This window comes from Lynx rufus, unplaced genomic scaffold (assembly GCF_022079265.1).
Source record: "Lynx rufus isolate CCGP_SWC_20201006 ecotype Redwood Valley unplaced genomic scaffold, mLynRuf1.p SCAF_4, whole genome shotgun sequence".
NCBI classification, from domain to species: Eukaryota; Metazoa; Chordata; class Mammalia; order Carnivora; family Felidae; genus Lynx; species Lynx rufus.
Genome location: NW_025814856.1, coordinates 43,123,122 through 43,149,774, shown reverse-complemented (window position 1 = coordinate 43,149,774; position 26,653 = coordinate 43,123,122). Strand labels below are relative to the sequence as shown.

General features: G+C 37.5%; 1 pseudogene; it reads left to right on the top strand.

Annotated features, from left to right (window-relative positions):
- Positions 1-6,352: 6,352 nt before the first annotated feature.
- On the top strand, positions 6,353-23,622 carry LOC124523354 (40S ribosomal protein SA-like; annotated as a pseudogene).
- The last annotated feature ends 3,031 nt before the right edge of the window (positions 23,623-26,653 follow it).

The window sequence follows — 26,653 nt, the reverse complement described above, 5'->3', positions numbered from 1 at the left end:
TCACGTACCATCCATGAGCTGCTTCTTATACTCCCAGCTTGCTTTTATCCTGTCAAGAGTTCTGCTTCATCTATTCCAGTTTCATTTTTCTGAGTGTTATTGTGTTGTTTTCTGCCATTCAAAAAACCTATAATCATACCTGATATCATGAAATTATGAAACCATCTGTCATGCTTAAACCCCTGGAATTTCCAGATGCGAATCAATAAAATGAATTTTTTGCCTAATCCAATTTATGTTGTAGGTTTATCTCTTGCAACCATAATCATCAGAACATCGCATTCATTCTTTACCCTGTATTTATATGAAGTGTTTCTTAAAGACCCAGAGCAAACTGACATGATATACCCCCCAAGACTTGTATTCATCAAAGTCTCCACTGTACTGCCAGAGTTTTCGTGCCTTACCTTTAAGATAAACACCATATGTAATACTTGCAACAAGAGCTGGTGTAGTACGTAACGTAGAGGTCATAGTTATGCCATAGTCTGTGCTTGGTTTGTACCTGATGGCCAGACAATCTAGTATTATCAAGAAAAAGACGAAACTGGGAACCTAAAGACGTTGCTTCTACTATTGTCTCTTTCTCCTAACCAGCTGGATAATTCATTTACAATCACACTGACTGCCAGTTTCCTCTTATGAAAATGGAGGTTTGACCTAGAGAATACCTTTATATTTCTTCCAGCTCTAATATTCTAACATTGTTCAATTCAACCCAGTGTACAATTACAAAGCAAATATTGCCCTTCACCACCTGACTGTTTATCAGCATTCTGTAATGAAGGCAGAGCCCAGGAGATATTTCCTTTGGCAATATTTTATAAAAATAGGTTAAATAGCTATTATTTATATATCAGTTGTCATTTGTAAAAGTTCCATCCATAGACGTTTAGATTACCTGAGGAAGGAAAGTACTCTAGCTCAGTGAGAATAATCCAGATCAGAAGATGCTTGTTATTTACTCACAGCAAAATGGCCTAGAAATATTCAATAAGTAAAATTTATGCTGGTCACTGACACACAAAATAGCCATAGGAATTATTTCTAGTTTCCTAGAATCCTAAAGATTGCTTGAGGCAAAATAAAGGAGGCCAATATATAAACTTAAAAGAATTTCCAGAAGCTCTAAAGAAGTTTCAAAAATGCATCACCAGCACTTTGTTTTAGATGAAAATTTTAGGCCATGCAATCTTTTAAATATTACTTTGACCTAGAAAACCAGGTGTATTGGTTCATGACACGACTGCTAAGTTACTGTTGCATTATTACTGAACATACTCTGTCCTCTTTAGACCATGTGTGTTTCCTTTTTCTCTGGTGGAGTTTCTCAATGTAAAAGTATCAAATTTGAACACTTCAACAAAAGAATATGCATAGGTTCCCCGTCCCTTTCTTGCAATTCCAGAATCTATCTTTTCTAAATCTCTGAAAATTAAAATATCCTTGTAAAGAAATGGCAAAATTCGCTGGGTGGCAAAACTGGTCTTAAATTAATGTGAGGTTTTTTAGTCTGTTTTATCCAACTTACCATGTGTATTTACATGTTTTGCTGCTAAACCAGAAATGCTGGTTGGCCGAGCCATTGTCCACCAGAGGTGTCGTCTAAATACATATGAAATTGTACCACAGTGTCTTTTAAACACTAAAATAGGGATCAGAAAACCAGAGACTGCTGACAAAATTTGATCCCCTGTTTCTGTAAAGTTTCACTGGAACCCAACATGACTGCTTATGTATGTACTGTGTATGGCTGTTTTTGGGCTACAAAGCCAGAGTTGAATACTTATAGCAGATGAGACCATATGACCCTCAAAACTTAAAATATTTATTATCTGGTCCTTTAGACATTTAGCTCCTGGAAATTCTTTCATTCATCCCTACTCTAATATATTCTAAACTCTAAAATACATTTGGCTGTAAAGATTTCAGGTAAAAGATTGTGGAACTGTTTTTATGTAACCCTATGTATACACTCAGCAAAAATATCTTGTTAAGTTTAGCAGGACAAAAAAGGGTACTGTATTTGTAAGTAGCTTCAGCCAGTGAGTGTCCTGCCTTAAATCGACCTCTTTAAGGGGCACCTGGGTGGCTCAGTAAGTTAAGCATGCAACTTTGGCTTAGGTCATGATCTCACAGTTCATGAATTTGAGCCCCGTGTCAGGTCCTGCGCTGTCAGTGAGAAGCCTGCTTTGGATCCTCAGCCTCCCTCTGTCTCTGCCCCTCCCCTGCTTGTACTCTCTCTATCATAAATAAATACACTTTAAAAAATTAAAAAAAATACTGACCTCTTTGTACCATGTATTGTTGACCAGCATCTAACCCCAGAAGGCAGCTAAGGAGAAGAATTCTGAAGCAAGTGCCGTGACTGTGAGGTCATACCTAATATTAATTATTCTTAACCCAGACAGCACAAAACAGTATCTTTGTATGGTTCAGAATAATTGTACTTTTAGAAATAGAAAGCTGCCATCAATCTACCCCTTGGCTATGAAACTATTCATCAGTCTAGGAATTGGATAAGATTGCCAATAAATCAGGAATTATCAAAAAAAGTCAAGCATTGGCTAAACCACAAGCAGCCAGGAAATTTGGTAGGGGGGGTGCTGTTGTCATGTGCAGCTGTGATACTCCAGCAGACATGGGAGACAATGGGATTTATCAAAAGAGAGAAATTCTTTTTCTTTTAGAAAAGAGTTTTCCAACTTCTGTTTGCACTGGGAACTAGGGACAGGAGCTTAAATAAAGAGGCAGGTGGATGTGCATGCGTAGCTCTGCAACAAGCCTTTGAAAGGGGCTCATACAGGATTCTAGTTGGTACTCACCAACCGTACTTACAAACTTCACAAAATGCTTAAGATGACCCAATACATTACATTGAAGGACAAGAGGAAAACATAGGAAGTTATTCTTGTCTAACTACCAGTCTGATGCTCTTTAATAATAGATTTATCTAGGTGACACCAGTTTGGATGATAGAGAATTGTTCATTAATACATACTCTTTATAGAAATCCACAGGTTAATTACAAATTATACCTATTTCTTACCTCTTTTGGACTATGCGAAATGATTTTCTCAGTTTGATAGGGAAAAAAATATAACTACTGCTACTACTAAATGGCTTGGTGATTGCTCTAAATACAGGGAAACAGAATGGCCCATGCAGAAATATTACTTAAAATATTGGCCAACTTCTCTCTCTAATTGTGTCTTACTTATGTTGCTTTAGCAGGAATGGAAACCATTGTTGAAAGTGCATTAGTCATAATGGGTTTTATTCTTCCTCTACTTACAACAACATTGCTTTGACATTAAAGAATTTTGTAGCAGAGATCAAGATCCATTTTCAGATTGCATGTTCATCATCAGAACAAATGTGCTCGGCACTAATTGCCTTTTTGTTTTTAATTGACCAGTTAATTAACTGCAACAGATAAATTAAAAATCCCAAATCCATTTTCTTCAGGTAGCTCCACTGTTGTATTTTAGCATGATAAAATTCTGTGGATGGACAGAAGAAAAGATGCTTAACAATTTTTACAATAGATTTCCAACCTCAGCATTCATGGAGTTATTTACTATCAAACTGAATCAATAATAAATTAAAAAATGAAATATTTATTATCTGAAAAAATCTGGCTTTGTCTAGGAAACCCCAACTGCCATTAAGTCAGGCAAAGTAGCAAGATAAATTGTACCATCACATTCTTTGTTTTCAGAATATAATGCTATCACTTATGATAATTGTTATGCCAGCTCTCAAAATAGGCAGTCATAATAGATGATAGATTAGTAGAAAGATATAACACAGCGTGTTTAATGCAATCATAGAAGAAGTATTACTTCTTTTCTTAGAGGAGGCATGATTACATGTTAAGTTGTTAACAGCACGAAATAAATGCAAATATGTTTGTTATGAAAATAGTTAGAATAATTTCTACATTGTTTTTTTTTTTTTCTTAGAGCAACCAAGCTGTAGAGCTCAGTCTTCAATATAGTTTATCCCATATGCCTCTGCTTAGGTAGCGGAGTCTTGCTGAACGAGATCAGTATGGGTGTACCTGGGTGGCTCAGTCGGCTGAGTAGCCAACTCTTGATTTCAGCTCAGGTCATGCATGATCTCATGGTTCATGGGGTCAAGCCCCACATGAGGCTTTGTGGTGGCAGCATAGAGCATGTTTGGGATTTTCTTCCCCCCCGCCCTCTCTCTCAAAATAAATAAATAAACATTAAAAAAGAAAAGAAAAGAAAGAAATCGGTATGGAGAAACTTATTTTCCAACTGCGAAAAAAATCATTCATCCAATGGGTTGCAGAATTTAAAGCAAATATATAGATAATATAGGCACAGTTCTTTGCTTTCATAGGCAAGGGCACTGAGGCCTAGAACATGTAAATATTTATCCCAGTTCAGTTTATAATCTAGAGTAGACCTGGGACTTGTGGGCAGAAGCCTGACACAGGGTTCACCTTACTATTTTTCCCTCTTGATCTGTGCCATGGGACTTGCCACCCAAGTATATCTTCTGCTTCTATGAGCCCATTTTCCCAAATACAAAATGCAGATAGCTATACCTCATAGGAATGTTCTCAGTATTTACATTAATCAGAATAAGATAATGCAGAATGGGTGATACTAGTTTAGAGGATTTGTAATGTCCACTCTCCACTCCTAAAAGGGCGACAAGAAATATTTGTTCAGCCAAATCTTAAGTTTATTAGACTTACTGCAGAAAAGAATATAACTTGACATAGTCTTAGCACTACCTCGGAAGGGGAAGTAATGGATGATATATATAAGATTTTATGGCCTGAGCTGAGTGATTTTAAGATTGTTCTTGCAAGACGAGAACCTGAGTAGGACTGGGCACAGTTTATGGAATAATAGCTTTAGATTGATGGGCACCATGAGGTGAGACTCTTGATGTGGGTCTTGAAATGTAAGTTTTATCCTGAGGAAGCAAATATCTCCTGAAGCAAATAACTAAATGATTTTTTTTCTTTCAGTATCATTTAACACAGGAATAGGAATCTGCCCGTTTTAGTTCTCAGTATAATAGAACGGATGGACTGCTAACCAACCGCGAAAACAGAAGTCAGGAAACTTTTCCTTAAAGGATCAGATAGTAAATACTTTGAGTTTTGCACATCATTTGGCCTTTGTCACCACAATTTAAACTGGACTGCTGTGGCATAAAAGCAGCCAGAGACAAGACAGTAACAAATGGAGTGTCTGTGTTCTAATAAAACTTTATTTACCAAAAAACAATCAAGGATAGGATTTAGTTCAAGGCTGCAGTTTACCAATCCCTAGCTTAAGAATGACATAGAGAGGAGCTGATGGGGATAGCAAGCATATCAGATAATAAATTTCAGAAATATCTGGATTACAAAGAACAAAGTATATGCATTTATTCCATTACTGTTAATCCAGGTATTTTTTGAACTTTGTGACTGTAAGATGATATATATGATTTGACATATATATGTAACATATATATATGTATGAAGTATTTTTGTGTTGTTTTGTCTTTGGGGAAAATATCAATAGACTTATCTGGGGAGCAGTATTATAGCAGCAGAGAAAAAAGAAACCCTTTCATTTCTTTCTATGCTCAAAGAAAACTAGTCAGAATATGCAAATTTTTTAAAATTGTTTTATGCTTTGCTACATTTTTCATATTAAAGAAAAACAAAAAAACAAACACATAAGTATAGGCCAAAAAATAATCTAAATCTAGCAAAATTGTATTTAATAAAAATACATATTAAATCTTACACTTACGTTTAAAAAATTGATCTACTTATTTAGAACTGGAGTAGGGTGTAGAAAGTGACTTTATATCAATCCATGGTTAAAAAAGAACACAACAGGGGCGCCTGGGTGGCGCAGTCGGTTAAGCGTCCGACTTCAGCCAGGTCACGATCTCGCGGTCCGTGAGTTCGAGCCCCGCGTCGGGCTCTGGGCTGATGGCTCAGAGCCTGGAGCCTGTTTCCGATTCTGTGTCTCCCTCTCTCTCTGCCCCTCCCCCGTTCATACTCTGTCTCTCTCTGTCCCAAAAATAAATAAACGTTGAAAAAAAATTAAAAAAAAAAAAAGAACACAACACACACACATGGGATGATTCTAGGCCAACATTCAAGACCTGCCTATTTTTTACATAGTGGCCAAAAATCAGATATAACCAAGACTGCATTAATAAAAGCATAGTGGTCAAAACAAGGGAGGTGTTATTTCTGTCTTAACCTATACTTATGTAACCACATAGAGGGACTGTATTCTCTTCTAAACATCATGGTTTAAGAGGAATTTTGACAGATTGAAACTCCCTCCTGGGGAGCAGGGCGAGGATGATGAAGTGCCTGGGAGCTTATGAGGGTCAGGAGAAAGAAATGAGTGTGTTTAGCCTGGAGAAGAGACGATTTAGCTGGCAGAGGAGAGCCATCTTCAAAAATGTGAAGGGCTGTCTTGTGGAAGAAGGATTAGACTTATTATTTGTGTCTCAGGAGAGCAGAACTGTGACCAAAGGGTAGACATTTCAGGGCAGCAAATTTCAGCTTAATATCAGCCCAGAGCATTTTAACAAGTAGAATTGTTTAGCCAGTGGTTAAGTATACTGGCTGTGAAACCTAGGCAGCCTGGGTTTCTATCACACAACCTACAGATGTTTAATAGCTTTGTGACTTTAGAGGAAGTAAAATGGCCTCTCTGAGCCTGAGTTTCATGATAATTGTAATGGAGAGAGGAGTATCTACTGCTTGGGGTTTATGTGAGTATTCCATGAAATTGTTCCTACATAGAGTAAAAGTGAAATGGTTTCTCCTTGAGATACCAAGTTCTTTATCATTACGAGTATATGAGATGATATACTTTTCTGGATATTATAGAGGGCACTTCTGCATCAAGGAGAAGGTTAAACTAGATGGCCTCTTAAGCCCTTCTACACTTGTAGGTGTTTTATTCTATATAAAAGCAGGAAGCCAGAAATCCCCTGGACCAGGAGTCATTAAGCAGTGGTCCAAAAGTGGGATTTTTCATAGCAGAGTGTTTAAACATTGGGAAACCCATATAAAAATGAACATTTGGGCTTACCTTTAACTCTTTTTCTAATGTTTTTATTTATTTTTGAGAGAGAGAGAGAGAGAGAGAGAGAGAGAGAGAGAGAGAGAGAGAGAGAAATGGAGACACAGAATCCAAAGCAGGCTCCAGGCTCAGAGGTGTCAGCACACAGCCTGATAATGTGGGGCCTGAACTCACCAACTGCAAGATCATGACTTGAGCTGAAGTTGGATGCTCAACTGACTGAGCCACACAGGCGCCCCTGCACTTCTCTTGAAATATCTAAAGATTTTGCATCACTGAGTCCATATGTCCACACAATAACAACACAACAAAAAATAACTACACAACAAAAAAGCATGAGCAACGACAACCAGTCTTGGGGGTGCCTGGGTGGCTCAGTCGGTTAAACGTCCAACTTCAGCTCAGGTCATTATCTCTCAGTCTGTGAGTTCGAGCCCTGCGTTGGTCTCTGTGCTGACAGCTCAGAGCTTGGAGCCTGTTTTAGCTTCTGTGTCTCCCTCTCTCTCTGATGCTCCCCCACTCATGCTCTGTCTCTGTCTCAAAAATAAATAAATGTTAATTTAAAAAAAAAAAACAACAACAACCAATCTCAGGAATGTGTGGCTCTTTTCTACTGTGTGCCTTAGTCTGGAGGACCTCAACCGTCTAACACTGAGTCCATCTCACTCTTTCATACCACCTGCTTGGTTTTTGCCATCTCTGCCTGATACCAGCTGGACAAGATACCTGGAAGCAGAGTCTGTTTGGATTGTATGACAGCATGGAAAAATAGAAGGAGGAGGAGCAAGAATGAGATACCTGGGGGCTGATTGAAAGGGAAGAGCACAAGAAGAACAGTAATATGACTGTTCTGAATACAGACCAGGTCCCAGGCTCTATGCCAAGGACTGTACGTGCACCATCTCACCTAATTTTCACAGCATCCTATGAAGTAGGTACCATGACTGCTCTCATCATACAGGTGAGGGAACTAGAGGTGGGAGGGGTAGGGAACTGGACAAAGCGCACCCAGTGGCAGAAAAGTCCCTTAGCTGACTAGTATCTGTTCATATCCATAGCCTGTTGCTTTCTACCACAATGGTCAATTTTATAGACTTTACAATTTTGCCCAAAGCTGGCTCTGGGAGATTCAGTTCAAATTTCTTAGCATTAAAAAAAGAAAGATCTTTCCATATTAAAGTTGTAAATGGATGATTCCGCCTTCAGTGTGAATAATTTGACCTGTTATAAAGCTATATGGCGCTGGGCAAGGGTTTACAGTGTGTGCTTTTCAGGCTTAAAAAAAAGAAAAAAGCAGCATGCAGTCAGATATGCAAAACACTAGGTTAAATGAGGTAAACAAATTGCTTTCCTGCAGGATTTTCCAGGGTCTCTTCTACTTGGAAGTATAACGTAACATTGGAAGAGAAAGGTATAGAATGTAGCATTTCTCAGACTTCTATGATCTTGGGATCCTGTTTTCTGCAGTGTGTTTTCTAGGGTGAATGCTCCATAAAAACACTTGGGGAAAACCTGATCCAGACAAAAGAACCCAGGACCAGAAACGCTAAGGTCTCTGAGTCCCACCTCTGCCAATAGCTAATGATATAATGTAAGTCTTGCAACCTCTGTTCTTAGGTTGCTTACGGTAAATATTGGGACAGTAGTTATCTGTCCTACTGGCTGCTCCTACTTTTGTAGGGATCAACTAAATAAAAGATTTGAAAGAAATATCTAAGTTGGAGAAATCCCAAGATATACATAAGGGATTAAATTACTAAAGTGTCTCTCTCCTGCATAACTGATCAGGAAAATTGGCTGAATTATAACCCCTTTCATGCCAATCAGTGATTTTCTGACCACATTTAATAGTGTACCTTCTTTTTTTAATGCCTAGGTGTGTGAATTTTCTGACCTTCCTGGAAAAGAATTGTGAAAGGAAAATCTATATATTCATATCATTATGAATACATTAAGACTATGCAGTTATAGGCTCTCTGCTGAGAAAGAACACACTTTCTTCCAAGGCTATACATTATGGGAGAAAGGGTAAAAAAAATAGTGAACACTCACAGCAGGATGTACACTGATTCCATTCTGTTCCTTTTGGCTAAGGTTCATGGTCCCCGGCCCCTGGACAATTGGACCTTTTGCCTTCTCTTCCATCAACCTGTCCCCTGATATGTGCTCCCATTGGCAGTCCTGACCTCATGGAAATGGGAGTCGCCTCAGGAGGAAAATGCAGTTGCCTGTCAACATTGTTATTACAAAAGTCTGGGAAATTCCTCTGCTACTGAGTGGCTAGAATTTTGAAAATAATAAAAATAAAAAGGAAAGAAGGAAAAAAAATGATTCATTTGGGAACAGGGAATGCCATTATACCTCAGTCTCTTAAACGCCCCGTTCCTTGGTGTTTTGGAGTTACAGAAATGCTGATCAGGATCTCTTGTTGAAGGCGTGTTATTCCTGTTAAATACATGGGTCCTGAGAGGAGAGTCTGTGGCAAGAGGCATGGGGGACTGACTTCATTCCCAGGCCTAGGCACATTCTATCTCCTTTGGAGATAGCCCCTGAAAGCTAAATAAATGTATCTGTGGACCTGATGAGACACTTTCCCAAGGGCAGGGTGTTAAGATATTATCACAGATTCCCCCCACTTCACATCTGCTTCTTGCCCTCTTGCTAAGAAGACTTAACTGTCTTCTACTATTTAAAAAAATACGTTTATTTATTTTTGAGAAAGGGAGAGACCGAGGGCAAGTAGGGGAGGGGCAGAAAGAGAGGGAGGCACAGAATCTGAAGCAGACTCCAGGCTCTGAGCTGTCAGCATGGAGTCCAACATGGGGCTCAAACTCATGAACTATGAGATCATGACCTGAGCTGAAATTGGATGCTTAGCTGACTGAGCCACCCAGGCGTCTCCCTTCTCATATTTAAAACTCCTGTTTTTATAAATTTTACCTACTTTTGTTAACTGATTTATAGTGTGAAAGGTACTTTCTCAAATAAAATGTCTCCTTTTGATTTCTTAAATATACCAGGAAAAAGAAAGTGAGGCTTAGAAAGATTAAGGAGCTTTCCTAGAACCACACAGGAAGGAGTGTCCATACTCTTTTAAAAACATTGGTTTGTATTTTGCACCTTACAAATTTGGGTGATTTGAGACAACACTGTGATCCTAATTTGCATTCAGACCTAGGTGAGCCTTGTGAGGTGTTAACAGTGGGGAGGAAGTAAAAAGATGATGTGAAAACCATACTCAGAGGAAAGGAGAAGTGCCCTCTGCAGAACATTCCCAAGGGTAGGCTGGCCCAGAAAAAATGAAGGACCAGGAATCCAAAGGGCTCAAAGAGAGTCCACCACTTCCTGTAATCAGCAACATAATTTCAGTAAATTCGGTGACATTTTGGGTCTCAGAATTCTAAACTGAGATGGGAGAGCAGGCAATTCAACAGATAACTAGGAGGGAAACTTCCAAATAATGTAACACTACTTCAAGTGTTAGGTCAAAAGCACATAGATAGTATGTACCTGAGCTGGAGCTTGTACCCAGAACTTTTTTTTAATGTTTACTATTTTGAGAGAGAGAGAGAAAGAGAGAGAGAGAGAGAGAGCGCGCGAGCATGAGCAGAAGAGAGAGGCCGAGAGAGGAAAGAGAGAATCTCAAGCAGGCTCAGCGCAGAGCCTGATGAGGGGTTCAATCTCACAGACCATGAGATTATGACTGAGCCAAAATTAGGAGTCAGAGGCTTAACCGACTGAGCCACCCAGGTGCCCCTGTATCCAGATCTTTTGATTTCAAGACAAGGGCCCTTTTCATATTGTACACAGGAAGCACAGGATTGTGGTCAGCTATCTGGATATATGTGTTTGGAATGACTCTGAAAAGAATACAAATTGGCTTCTAGCATAGGAGGCAGGGTGAATGTGAAGGTAGTTTGGGGAAAAAGTTCTAAGGAAGGAAGGGCTAAGGAGACTAAGGGCAGAGTGTTGCTCTCCAAGATGACATTGGTTCTGTCGGATAATCCATGTCTCAAGGGAAATGAGAAGAAAAATAGTCATTGATTCAGTGGTTCTGTGGACTCTACAAGAGATAACAGTGGTAGGAAAGAGTCCATTCTTTGTAGCCAAGCTGCTAATTTGAGTCCAGCCTCTGTCTCTCACAAGGAGAAGACGTCATACAGGTTATTTAACACTTTTGTGCTTTAGTTTCCTTATCAGTAAAATGAGGATAATAATAATCATAGCATCTTTCTAGGTTTAAGGTGAGGATATGTTAATTGATATAAACTGCTTAGAACACTATCTCATATGAAGTCAGGACTCAATAAATAATAGCTGCTATTTTTATTGTCATCATTATTATCATTACTTGGTACAAAAATAAAAAAAAATAAAAGATCATATCATTTTCAAGGATGCTCCTGTCTTTGATTATGTTGGTCCATCTTCCAAGAATTCTCTTATTTTAGCATTCTGCCAAGATTCAATGACCTTTATTCCATGAAGATTTGTATTATACCTTCATTAAGAAATGCTTTTGCTTTCCTTGCAACTCCTAATGGATTTATCTTTAATGAAGGAATGGATAAAATATTTAAATATGGCTGCTTTTTTCACGATATATTTTGTATCATCTATTTTTCAGGGTTGTATTTGTGTGCGTGTGTGTGTGTGTGTGTGTGTGTGTGTGTGTGCCCTTGTACACAGGAGGGGTTAAGTTACAACAATTCACTGAGTAAATGGGTGATTTGTTGGTACTTTTGAGTAACTTAAATGTATTTCAGGGTGTTATGGGAAAAGCCATCCGCAAGCAATAATTTTGAGTGTCACTGTTCTCTTTGTTATCTTGATGGAATTTAGTACAATCTCCTTGAAGGGTGATGCACTAGACCTTTTAAATAAAGGGGATGAAGAGAAGTAAGTACACTTAACCTGGACTACCTGCCTTCAAGAGATTGAACTGTGGAGAATGAGAAAATAAGAGAAGGAAGAACTCTTTTTGCACTACAGTGACTCAAGGCAAGAATGATATCACCCATGCATCTCTTCATATCTTTTGTACCCATGTGTCTGGTGTGGCATCAATGGGACAAGTCACTCTCCACATCTCCAGAAGAAGTGCATAACTTCTAGGAAAAGGCAACACCTTCAGATTCTGCATCTGGATCTCCAGTAGCTTAAACCTGCCCTCCCAAATACCAAATGGCACCCAGGCACAAGACATTTTTGGCCTACTGGTTGCCAGCAGATTTTAAAAGTTCGAAAATGTATTGATCATGATGCAAGACGTTATTCAGAGGTTTCAGCCTCAAAGACATACAAGCACAGCTGCGTATTTCACAAGTTTCAGGCCCAATCTGATTGTCAATTCCCAGAATACACTAGTTTTTCAGTGGATGTACATATATAAATAAACTAAGTGTATACAGAAAAGCACGTATATCTTTTCTTTCCAAATTGCCTTCCTTCACTCTACCTGATATAAACTCCCTGATGTCCTGGCCAGAGTAGTATTTTTGGCACAATATTGTTCCTGATTTCTCTATTGCCTCCTGGGGACCTGCCTTTCAAACATCTAATGTGAATATTCTTATGAATGCCAATGATATACAGCTACATTTTTCCTTCAAACTTTTCATCCCCCAGGCACTCTGAGTACTCTGTGACTACTTCCAAGATATCCATAAGTAGATGAATAGCAATTACTTGTAATAGAGGGTAGAAAAGGCAAGGGCATTTTTATTGGTTCTGGGAAGATTTAACTACATTGATACAGCATTTACTGAAAATCCCCATCACCCTCAGAGGATGATGAATGGCCACCTCCATCTCAGCTCTGCCCCGGGAGATTCCTGGGTACAAAGTGCCCTGAGGTCTTCCTTCCCACACAGAGAAATTTGTCTCCATTCATTCTCACATGTTAACTTCACTTGAGTTTAGTGAGCAGTGAACACTTTATTCACTCCCAATTCAAATCAAAATAAAGGTTTAATTTGCTTCCCTGTCTTCTGGGCCTAATTTCCCTTCAATGAACACTCATACTCTCATTAACTCAAGGAGAAAAACCCCCTAAGTAGCCTTTGATTAGACTCTGAAGGACTAACTGTTCATGTGGAAGCTTGCACACAGCTCCCACCAGCATTAACAAGAAACTCCTTTTGTGGATGTACCACATACCCCAGGGCAGAACAGACTATGAGACATGACCAGCAGGCTTTATGTGACCAGTGGCCCATAATTCACAGTTCAGCTACTTCTGAGTTCAAGTGTTGAATTTCTAGGATACATATCAGTCCTCCATCTCCCCAGCAGACCTACCATTTGCAGGTAGAATACCAAGACATCAACTCTTGCTAAGTGTCAATAACTTTTATCACACAAGAGATATCAGAGCAGGCTTGAACAGAACTTGGTTTTATGGAACATCTTCAGGGTCTGCTTCTTATGTTAATGGGTCAGTCTCCCAGATGAGAAAAACAAAAACAAAAACAAAAACAAAACAAAACAAAACAACAGTTCTCAGTTCCTTTGCTGTTCTTTATATTCTATGACTTCCACTTATTATTTATATTCAAAGAATCTCTATAGACAAAGCAAAAAAAGAAGTTCCACCTTAACAAAGAAAGGACTTACTCTCCCCAAATCTAAATTGAATTCCACTTGTCACGGTTGTTATAAACCAACTTAGAGTAAGATGACGAGTTGTATGTTGGCACAGAGGTAGAGCCTTACCTGTATATGTGTGTATCTTTTCATGCAGGTGGATTAATTTCTTTATCAGACATTATTTTCTTCTTTTGAGTTCCCCCCAAAATAGACTGTGAATTAAGGAGATGAATTCAAGAAGTTGAGTTGGGAGGCAATCCCGAGAAACACCAGATGGGAAGTGATTATTCAGACAGAGGATGAAGATAAACGTTTGTTATCAGGCCTGTTATCAGTGTGCTCAACTGAACCTCAGTCTTTCCGGGAAACACTGGGTACAAAACAAAGTGCAGTTATCCCAACTGAGGGGCATAGAAGATGGGTATTTATTTATAGTTTCCCCATCCATTATTGATTGAGTGTTGCTTCTGGAAGCATTAACTCTCAGGCAATTCTACTTTGTCTTGCATGGAGGAAAGCATGTTTCCCACGTGAGAAAATAGTCAGAGATAGTTAGGTTTCCACAGTAGTAGCTTCTCTTCAGGGTTGTACTGGTGCATTGTGGGGGTGGATACTGGGGTGGGAGATTCATTCAGCAAATGGACAGCATCTGCTACAATTATTAAATCTTTGCCATCTATTAGACATAGGATTAGATATTAACCTTAAAACACAGTCAGTGCCTCTTATAAAGACTAGACTTCAAAAAGGATTTTTATTACGAGAATATCAAGGTTATTGCTATTAATCAATCTTCTTCTTTTGCAATTGGCTTTTTCATTAAGTAAAGAGAAGATAGAGAAGACAGGACTTTTAAAAGATAAATCACACTAAATATTAAGATTTGGCCTTTCAAACCAACTTTCAAACTCAAATATTAAGGAAACATATCTATGTCTACCTAGACATATATGTATGCATATATTCAAAAGGATTTAGTAATTAACAAGGGTAATGATGAAAAGTTAAAAAAGAAGACAAGATATTTTATACAAATAAACAGTGCCTAATATTAAGAATTTCCAAAAGCATGACCTGGGATTTTCAATCAATAACTACTGATAAATACACAGAAACTCATATCTAAAACCAATTCATGTACCCTTCACATTCAAGTTATAGCATAGATGCCTCCAGCAGTTCTCATGTAGAAAGTGTTATATGTACCAACACTGATTCTGCAAACTTGTTGGAGTTAAGACAAACTTATTTGTATAGCATTTTGAATATAAGAATGCATTTCACATTCATGTTTACTTAAAATTCACAAATACATGTGAGAAAGGTATTATTTATATTTTAGGAAAAAAAAAAACCCTAAGAGATGAGAGTGAAAAATAACGTGACTTCCTTTACGTCACAAAACTAGGGAACGGTGAAGTCAAAAATCAGCCCCAATCTTCTAACTTGTGCCTACATGCACAAAGACAATGCATCCATAGGCACTATTTCACTCGGAACTTTTGGTCAGACCAACAGGACCAAATTTCTTGAGTTGCGTGTGAATGGAGTGTTTCCTGGGATGCAATATGTTGAGTTCTACAATCAGGACCATCCCAGGAAAATGGGGAGAAGTGAGACCTCTAAGTGGCCCTTAATATGCAAATAATTTTAAAAGCACATGCTGAAGTCTTTGGCACTTGTACTGTTCAGTATATGTTCTCCAGAGTCACAGTTCTATAATAGCACCCTTTGGGTCCTTTAAGACTGATAATATTTTGTAACTCTCCTTTTCAAATGAATCCATTTTTCCCTAAATGATTTCCAAGAATGGCATTAGTTATGTTAGCATTCTAATATCCTTCCTAGAATGTATTTTTACTCATTTTTCACTTATATCCATTTACATAAATATGAAAGAAACCATACAAATAAAAGAAGGCATATACCTAGTTGTTCCAATATTGAAACGAAGATTAGATAAGAAATGAAAAAAAAACCTACCTATCCAAAATGGCTTCATAGAACTTAATAGTACGCAGAAAGCTTGAATTATTAGAAGTCCAATATCTTTCAATTTATAATTTGAATACATTTGGGTTGCTAAAGGGACAATCAGAAGTTCTAAAGATATCACTTGATCAAAAACTTCAGAAACAAACAGCTCCCACAATATTTCTGTGTAATAGTGTGCATATCTATAGAAAGCTGTTAACATTCAACAGGAAAAAAAAATAGGTCAGTAGCTAGTGACTTTATCTTCTCCAAACCAGCATAGCTGAATTCCTTACTTTTAAACTCAGTGATTCCATCCTTGAGGCTTCTATAGGACAATCACTTATATATATATACCTAAGTTTTGCTATAGGTACTACCTCTAATTTTCTGTGTGTCTTTGAGAACATACTTTGCTTGTTTGCATGCCAGTTGTTTACCTGATAAATCATGGAGCAGGGAGGAAATTGAATAGATTGAATTAGAGAAGTTGACCTGATGACAAGGATCATGATAGTTGGCCCTAGGTTAATGGAGGATCACAAGGTGGGTGGGCCCACTCAGTATCTTAGCCACACAGGTCCTCCTGTTCACTTCAAGGTATCATCATGTGGGCATGAGTGTAACAAAGTAAGCATTATGTAACAGAATATCAAAAACACAAAGTTATGGTGCCTAAGTAATGTTGGCAGCTGTGGTATGAAAAAATATTCTGATGTGAGAGAAAGAAAGATAGCAATTTCAAAATGATGAGGTAATTGATGCAGATATTGACTGTATCTCTATAATTCAACCAATAATAAATTCATTAAACCATTTCAAGGTAAAATCTAACACTAGCTAGAGGGAAGGCAATTACATAAGTCTTACTAGCACATACTTAATTTAGAATGTTTCTTGTAGACAGTGCTTCCCTGCTATAAAACTTTTGAACCGCTAGGCCCAGGAGTGGTTACTCACTCAATTTAAAAAATAAATAGCCTTTGCTACCACTCTCAATTTTTTTTTCTTGAACAATATATGTTATATGTATATTCACATAAATTGAATGGCTATATCAAATATTGAAGTTTCATATACTAAAAATATCAGTTCAACGATTGCTTTAGCTTAATGGAAGGCCTTAAAAAATTCTGGGAAAACAGAAAAGATCTTCTCTTTATAAGTTAAGTTGTCTTACCCAGTGGGCAGGAATTCAACAAAAAAAATACATTTAATGCTGAGAATACTTTATATCAAAGAAACAGATTAAAAAGTAAAAAAAAAAATAATCATTGTAATCCTTTCGTATACAAGACATGAAACTAATCTATTGGCTTCACAAATTTCCTCTGGTTGTGTCAGCCTAATCTAATAATTGGCTCTAGTTGAATCTTACGATTATAAGAAAATAATCAGAGAGGTCTATATGCTTACATATATTTCTGACAGTAGATATCAATACAGATACATTTGACTTGAAATGTTTAGAACTCAAAGATTTTCTATAACTGAAAATAGATTTGGCTTATGACATACAAAGTATCAATCTTATGGAGTGTTCTTCCTTGTATCCTTATATAATAATATTATTGGAGTTTTCCTCCTTGTATCCTTATATAATAATATTATTGGTACATAATAAGAAACATTTCTATGAAGTTCCAATTTAATTAATAAATTATTTACTATAATTGACAGATAAATTGTGTTTTTGTGCTTATATAATTATTATCAAACTGTGCTAGGGTACGTCCTTTATTTTTTTTAAGTTTATTTATTTATTTTGAGAGACAGTGCTTGAGCAGGAGAGGGGAAGAGAGAGGGAGAGAGAAGATCCCAAGTAGGCTCCTCACCATCAGTGCAGACCCAGACGTGGTGCTCAAACTCACGAACCATGAGACCATGACCTGAGCCGAAACCAAGAGTGGGACACTTAAGTAACTGAGCCACCCAGGGGCCCCTAGGGTATGTCTTTTAGGCAACCATGTTTCCACATCTCTTAGTCGAGGAAAACAGGCATTTTTAACTTTTCTATTATATGTGCAAATAAATAAATAAGTACTTTTACAAAAGTATGTATAAAATATATATGGTACATATAAAACATAGGAAATATATCTACTCATATAATTCATATAGCATATATAGAATATTATTATAACAGCTATATATTGATTATATATTACATATTTCTATATTGTATATAGCCTATATTATTGTATGTATGCATAGATATATAGATACAAATACATACAGCATTTAGAATGGTTAAGCCACCAGTGTTGTGTTGACAACCTATCAGACTATTAGGAGATAAGAGGATTCAGGACTAATGAGAAAAGTACTTTCTCCAAATGGCTTTCCTTCTATCCTTCCTTTGGTCGTGTGGGAAGTTCCTAGCTGGTGTTAGCAGGAGGAGGCATGTGGAAGACACACAAGAAGAACCACTAAATGTAAAGGTTATGCAATCTTTGTGAAAGCTTTTTTCATTTTTTTTTTTTTTGGCTTTACCCAGGGCATTATTTTAAGTCCCTAAAATGTGATATCTGCAACCAAAAAAACTAATTTAACAAATATTGATTGATGACCTGCTAAGTGCTCTTCATGTTAGTGATTAAAAAAAAAAAAATAAACAAGGCAAACATGGCCCCTGCCCTCTTGGAGCTGTTATTCTAAAGACGGTGCTAGCAGAGACAAAAAGAAAATAGCCAGAATCACAATAAATAAAGATTGCATTAAGTACTAAGAAGGCAGTAAATGGGGGCATCTGGGTGGCTCAACTGGGTTAAGCATCTGACTCTTGAGTTCAGTTCAGATCATGATTTCACAGTTTGTCAGACTGATGCCCACGTTAGGGTCTGTGCTGATGCACAGAGCCTGCGTGGGATTTTCTCTCTCCTTCTTTCTCTGCCCCTCCCCTGTTTGTCCTCTCTCTCTTTTTCAAGATAAATAAATAAACATTAAAAAATGGAAGTAAGTGGAATAATAAGACAGTGACCTGGGGTATAACGAGGTGGGGAGTCATTGCTCTTTTAAATAAGCTGATTAGGGAAGATCAAATCTCTGAAAATCCTTCCACCTAAATATACTGCTAAAATATTGCCTTACTGTATGCTAAGATGAAGGTGAGGAATGAGCCTAAAGACCAGATCTACCTTAACCAGAATTATGAGAATTATTTTAATAAGCATCTATAGTCAGTACATACTCATATCCATGTATACTTTTTTTAATGTATCAAGTACTGATTAACTTTCTTTTCAGTTCTTTACATTGCAGAACAGGAAATGGAGGCTTAGAATGTCTGTAAGCAAAATAAGTTAATAAAATCTGAACCTTCTCCAAACAGTTCTCAATTTAAATATTTGGACAAATGTACAGGAAGACAAAAATACTCTGAGGAACATAATATGCATTTAGAAGATTGTTAGATCTTGGCAAACTCCTATAATTCTAGAGTTTTTGGTATGTAGCTAATGGTATAAAGAAACTTAGAATTTTGAAAAATGCTAAGAAACACAGAAGCAAACTAAATGAAAACTACAATCCCCAAAAGGCAGAACACACGTAGCACACCATAATAACATGGTGTTGGCTTCTGTCTTAAATCTTTCTCCTAAGATGACACTATGCGAGGGTGTTGGGACTGGTCGAGTAACCATTAGGATATATTTTCAGCACTTTGATTAGATTAAGTGAAAAAGTAGCCTTTGATTTACAGAAATTCACATCACATTCAACTCCTACTTGAAACACTTCTGGTCCTTAGAGCAACACTGGAACTTGATGCATCGTGCTGACACTATGACTTATTTTTTAATATTTGTAAAGGGCAATAAGTGAGAATGAGTTCTTATATCATTTTACAAGCTGGATGGCTGGTTAGTAGTCATTTTTATTCTGACCTGGCTTGAACTTGCACAATACTCACATCGCCCCTGGCATTTGACTGTGTGCAGATTACATTTTGTTTCTCTCTCCAGAAATTGGACACTGCCTGGGAAATCAGAAATTTCCTAGAAAGCCATATTGCACGCCTATTGATTTAAGAGGCTGACATGAGCTACTTCCTTGTATCCCAAATTCCATTTTCAAACTTTGCTTATATATGTGATAATTTATTCAACAGCCAGTTCTAAATATTAGTGCTCTGAAACTCTGGGTCTGTGTCTCAATCTTTGAATAGACACTGGATCAACCATTTGATAATTTAAAAAAATCAAATATATTAATAACTAATTATGGGTGAGGCAGAGTAGCAAAAATTTACATAACTAAAATTAAAATATTTTAATTGGTTATTTATATTTTAGAGACACATCTGAGGTGTTACACACTTAAAACACTAACTTACATTTCTTAATTCCCATCTTTCCTAATGTTGCAGGTAAAGGAAAATGAATTTGGGATTATTTGTTTGTTTGTTTGTTTGTTTCCTTATTGAGAGACAGAGAGAGTGAGGGCCAGAGAGACAGAGACAGGAAGAGAGACAGAAGCAGGGCTCACCCAAAGTGGGGCTCATGTTGACCCAAAGCAAGGCTCATGCTCACCAGATGTGGGGCTCAAACTCACAAATCATGAGATCATGACCTGAGCTGAAGTCAGATGCTTACCTAACTGAGCCATCCATGGCCCCTCATTCATTTATTCTTGTAACACACACACACACACACACACACACACACACACACACACACACACACACCACAACAAAAGAAAACAAAAAAACCCCACAGCAAACAGTATTGGGTATGATTCTCCAAGACTTTAAAGAAATTTACATGTCATTTTAATAAACTCTGACAAATGCAGTGACATAAACAGGGCTGGTATTTGGTAAAAATGCTGTGAAAGTACCTTTCTTCATCTAAGGGGAATCAGAAAAACATCCTGGAGGAAGTAACTGAGATGTGAAGAATGAGCGGAAGGGAAACCTAGTGATGGTGTTGGGGAGTGAGAAGGAGAATAATGTTCTGATCAGAGGGAAATATATGTGTAGAAGATGAAAGTAAAAGATAACTTGGCTGATAGAACAAACTAAGTGAGGTTCACTATGGCTAGAGCATGAAAGAAGAGGGTAGGAGAAGGGTGAGATGTTTTGAGGCAACAGAAGAGATGAAGATCATGTAACAACCTAGAAAGAGAATGGCCGTACTCACTGGAGGAAGGCTAGCAGCATTGTCATAATTAAGAGTTTATCGACCTGAAAAATAATGATAACTTGTTATGGCTAATCCAGAGTTGTGTGGAGGAAAAAGAACTGACCTGCCCATTTTAGACTGTGTAGCAACACTCTGGCATCCACACACCAGAGGCCAGAAGCACATTTCTCCAGTTATCATAATCAATATCTTGACATTGCCAAATCTAAGGGACAAAATCACCACTGGTCCAAAAGCACATTAAGAGGATTATACAACATGATCAACTGAGATTTATCCCAGGAATGCAAAGATGGTTCAACATAAGAAAATCAGTGAAATACACCATAGAAACTTAAAGAATAAAAACCATGATTATTTTAATTGGTGCATGAAAAAGGATTTGACAAGGGGTGTCTGGGTGGCTCAGCTGATAAAGCACATGGCTCTTGATTTCAGTTCAGGTCATGATCTCACGGTTCCTGGGATCAAGCCCCATGCCTAGCTACGCACTGACAGTGCAGAGCCTGCTTGGGATTCCCTCTTTCTTTCTCTCTCTCTCTCTCCCTCTCTCTCTCTCTCCCTTTCTCTCTCTCTCTCAAAATAAATAAACATTTTTTAAAAGGATATGACAAAATCTAACACCCATTCATGATAAAAACATTCAGAAAACTAGGAATTTTTCTTTTTAACTTTCTCAAGATGATAAAAAGAATTTAAGAAAAACCTACGGCTAATATTATACTTAATAGTGAAAGACTGAAAATGTTCCAACAGGATCAGAAATAAGACGTGCATGTCTTCCTTCACAATTGCTATTCAATATTGTACTGGAAAGTTCTTTAGGTAAGAAAACAAAAGAAACAAATCCAGGAGAAAAAACCATCCCTTTTGCAGATGGCATGATCTTATATTAAGAAACAAAACAGATGAACACAGGCGAAAGGGAGAAAAGGAGAGAGGGGAGCAAACCATAAAAGACTCTTAACTAGAGAGAACAAAATGAGGGTTGTTGGAGGGCAGGTAAGCAGGGGATGGGCTAAAAGGGATAGGCATTAAGGAAAGCACTTGTGACGAGCACTGACTGTTAAATGTAAGTGATGAATCACTCAATTCTATTTCTGAAATCCATATTACTTTATATGTTAACTAACTGAAATTTAAGTAAAAACTTGAAACAATAAATAAATATTTTAAAAGTTAAACAAAGAAAATCCCAAAAAATCTTCAAAAAAGCTAATAAACAAATTCAGCTAAGTTTCAGGGTACCAGATCAATACATAAAAAATATGTAGTGTCTTATGCACCAATGAGCAATCTAAGATGTAAATTAAGAAAACTATTCCATTTACAACATCATTCAAAAGAAGAAAATACCCGTGAATAAATGTAACCAAATAGGCACAAGACTTGTACACAGAGAACTAAAAAAAACTGCCAAAATATATTAAAGAAAACCTAAATAAAAAAATGCCCATGTTCATGGATGGGAAAACTTAATATTGTTAATTTGTCAATGTCAACTACTTAATGTGATCTACGGATTCAAAGCAATACTTATCAAAATTCTAATGGCGTCTTTTGTAGCAGTGGGGATTTTCATACATTGCTGATAGAAATGGAAAATGTAAAAACTACTTTGGAAAATGTTTCTTAAGTTAAAAATGCATATAATCCTTTAATTACAGTCTTAGGTATTATCAAAGGCAAATGAAAATATTTATCTACTGAAATAATTTCTCAAAAAAGTTAATAGCAACTTTATTCATAGTAGCTCTAAACTGGAAGCAACCCAGATATCTATCAGTAGGTGAAAGGGTAAACAACTAATAGTATATTCACATAATGGAATACTGCTGAGCAATAAAAAGGAACAAAGATAGTAATACAGGCAATTACTTAAAGGAATCTCAAAAATATTATGCTAAGCTTTTTCCACACTACGCAGAAAGGGGTCCATATCGTGTTGCTCTGAGTTCCTATTGTAGTTTAAAGGGATACTTTCATAGTGTCTGGTGCCCTTGATGTCCTGCAAGTGAAGGAAGACAATGTCCTCAAATTCCTTGCAGCAGGAATCCACTTAGGTGGCACCAACCTTGACTTCCAAATGGAACAGTACATCTACGAAAGTAAATGTGACGGTATGTACATCATAAATCTCAAGAGAACCCGGGAGAAGCTTCTGCTGGCAGCTCAGGCCACTGTTGCCATTGAAAACCTGGCTGATGTCAGCATCACATCATCCAGGAATAGTGGCCAGCTAGCTGTGCTGGAGTGAGCTGCTGCCACTGGAGCTTACCTGTTGCTGGCTGCTTCACTCCTGGAGCCTTTACTAACCAGTTCTAGGCAGCCTTCTGGCAGCCGAGACTTCTGGTGGTTACTGATCCTAGGGCTGACCACCAGCCTCTCTTATGTTAATCTGCCTAAAACTTCTCTGTGTAACACAGATTTTTACTTTGGGCTATGTGGACACTGACATCCCTTGCAACAACAAGGGAGCTCACTCAGTGGGTCTGATGTGGTGGATGGTGGCCCGTGAAGTTCTGCACAAGTGTGGCACCATTTCCCATGAACACCCATGGGAGGTCCTGTCTGATCTCGACTTCTACAGAAATCCAGAAGAGATGGAAAAGGAAAAGCAGGCTGCTGCTGATAAGGCTGTGACCAAGGAGGGATTTCAGGGAAAAGGGACTGCTCCAGTTCCCAAGTTCATTGCTGCTCAACCTAAAGCCCCAGACTGGTCTGAAGGCGTGCATATGCCCTCTGTGCCTATTCAGCAGTTCCACACTGAAGAATGACCCACAGCTCCCACTGCTCAGGCCACCGAATGGGTAGGAACAACCACTGACTAGTCTTGCACTGCTTTTCCACAAAGAGCAAAGGCAAACCAAATGGAAATAGTTTCCGAAAGTTGAAAAAAAAAAAATGCTGAGCTAAATGTCAAGCATAAAAGAGTACTATACTATACAAAGCTCTAGAGTCCGAAAACAAAACAAAACAAAACAAACAAAACTAATCTACAGTAATCAAAGTCTGATAAGTGGTTTTGGGTATGAGATGTGGTAGAATTAATTCTGGAAAAAAAAATCAAGAAAGAACTTTGGTCCATGATAGAAATAATCAATATCCTGATGGAGGCAGATAGTTACAGGGGCATATACATTTTTCAAACTCAAATTTAAAATATGTATGTACATGTATGTGAATTATACCTCAATAAAGTTGATGAAAAGCATATTCTGGAGAGGAGATGGAGTGAAAGAAATGTACAAATGAAGGGTAAGAAGATAAAGAGAAAAATATATTTATCTAATGCTTGACTTTTGTGTGTTTATGTACATAAGCAATTCTCTTTTAGGCATATTGTTGGCTTTTTTCTTTTTCTTTTTTGTTTGTTTGTTTGTTTGTTTGTTTGCTATTAGTCTAATTTACTCTGTTCTATTCACACTCCCTTTCAATGTTCCTCAGCACCTGGTAATGACACCTCAGTTTAGTCATTTGTCAGAACTTTTAAGAAATAATAAAAATACCTAAATATGTATAATTGCAATCATAGAGTTTTTAACTTGAAAGTGTTCTAAGAGTTGAGCTGCACCAAGTGGGCATTCTCCTTGGATTTTACAATTTCCTATCTCTCTTGCACACACATGCGCACGCGCGCACACACACACACACACACACACACACACACACACACAGACTTTTCTAATGTTAATATTTCTCTTTCTCTATGTGACTAGACATTAATGTCCTAAGGGCTAAAATCAGACCATCAACGGATACATAAAATGACAGTCATGTTATGATCTATATCTACACACTTAGAACTGAAATCATCACTTTACTAACAGCTTAGCTTAAAAATGTGTATTACAATGATGTGGAAGAGGGAATCTGAAAGAGCCTGTTACACACTCTCCAACAGCCCCCTCTTTCACTTCTGCCACACTGACTTCTTTTCAAAATCATTCCCTAAGTGGGTGGAAACATTTGAAATGGATCAGTGAATTTTACCCTTTATGTATGATCCTATAAAACAGTAGCCACTCACCATTCTCACCTTATAAATTTATGGATCAGAGATTACATTTGTAAATAAAAGAAAACAGGGAAAGAGAAATGACATTTTCTACAGAGGAATTGGAAAGCAGCCATCTTATTAACACGAAGGTCGTCGGTCTGGCAGAAAACCTTAATAACACAAATGCTAAACGTAACTCTCAGATGTCTCTTGGAGTTGCCAAAATCATTTCCATTAAATTATGAATTAGAGAGACCTGACTGTATGAAAGACAAAGTGGCCAGTACTTGAACTGAGGAAAACAACATGAATTGGATTGGTTTGGGAAATAAATAAATATTCAGCCTTTCAGCAATTATGCTACCTATATTGACCACCTGTCCACCAACCATAACCTCAAAAAGAGAACAGAATAATAAATGAGAAAGAGTTGGAAAAATTAATGACAAGAAGTCATTTGTCTACAAGGGCTTATTTTCTGCATTTGTGAAAGCAAGACTTCATGGTCCCTGATCTCCTGGTTTTGGTCTTGGTTGACCTGACACCCAATTTTTGACCACACCTGATTTTTCTTCACTGAAACCTCTATCAAATAAATATTGAGTTATCTCAAGAATAGCCTGCTCAATACATTCTTTAAAACGTTTACTTATTTTTAGGAGGGAATTTTATTTCAAATGAAACTACATTTTCTCCATTCTTCTTCTTTTTTATTGACATGACTATTCCATTAATCATACAAGTCAAGTATTTCAGAGTAACTCAAAGCCCCAAGCTTTCCCTCCCACATCCACAAATTTAGTTAGCTATTAAGTCTTCTAGATTTAACTTCTATTCTACCAAAGTCTTATTTTGACCCTTAGAATCACGTCTAAGTTGATAACTGAGGTGCAAAAGACTTCCTTCATATTCTGGAATTTAACAATAAAGATAATAATAATGGATTAATAATTAGTATTTAGCAAACATTACTATGTGCCTGGAGCAGTGTCAATAATTAGCTGTGCCACATATGGATTATATCACTTAATCCTCCTGAAAACATGGGATATACATTTGTTTATATTGGCTTTTCTCAACCACAGACTCTGACACTAGGACTTGCTTATCTGGGATGTGATTATAGGAAGCACAGGTGAGATTCTGGGAAATGCAAGACAGAGACTGAAGAAAACCTCATAACATGTCACACTGTTCCTCTGCAGACACTGTAAGGAACCACACAGTGTACACTTCAGTATTGTTCCATGAAGGGATGGAAAAGGTGGCGTATTATTGACCTATTCCTTTACTTCATCTGAGAATATTAAATCCCTGGCACTTCTGGTCATCACTTCCAGTTTGCCTTCTGTGTTGAAGAGCAAACTCCTGGAGGCTCTCAGACAAGGAAGCAGGGGTAACACAGGAACTTGAAGAAGGGAAGCTTTTGTTTCTCCAATGGGATCTGTGGGTGACCTTAGAGGCATACTGACAGGACATGGATTAGTCTCCTACAGTACTAATTAATGTCCCAAAGTTCCTAATGTGGAAATCGATACAGCACCTTAGACAGGCTAACTAACTTGGCCAAGGACACAATGCAAGTTGTGTAGCCATAGTACAACAACAGGAAGTAGAGTCCAGGGCCTGAAACTTTGACCATTGGGCCACGTTGCACCTCCGCCTCTTAACTGTCAGCCATATTGCAGTTCCACGGACAGACTTGTTATTCCTGATCTTTGCTTTTAATCATCCTTGTCTGTCTGGCTACTATGTTCTTCTGTCCTTGCTAATCTTGTAAACACCAAATAGTATTCCAAACCTCGATCAGAAATCCTTTCTTTTTATTTTTAAAATTTATTTATATCCTTATCCAAGTAACA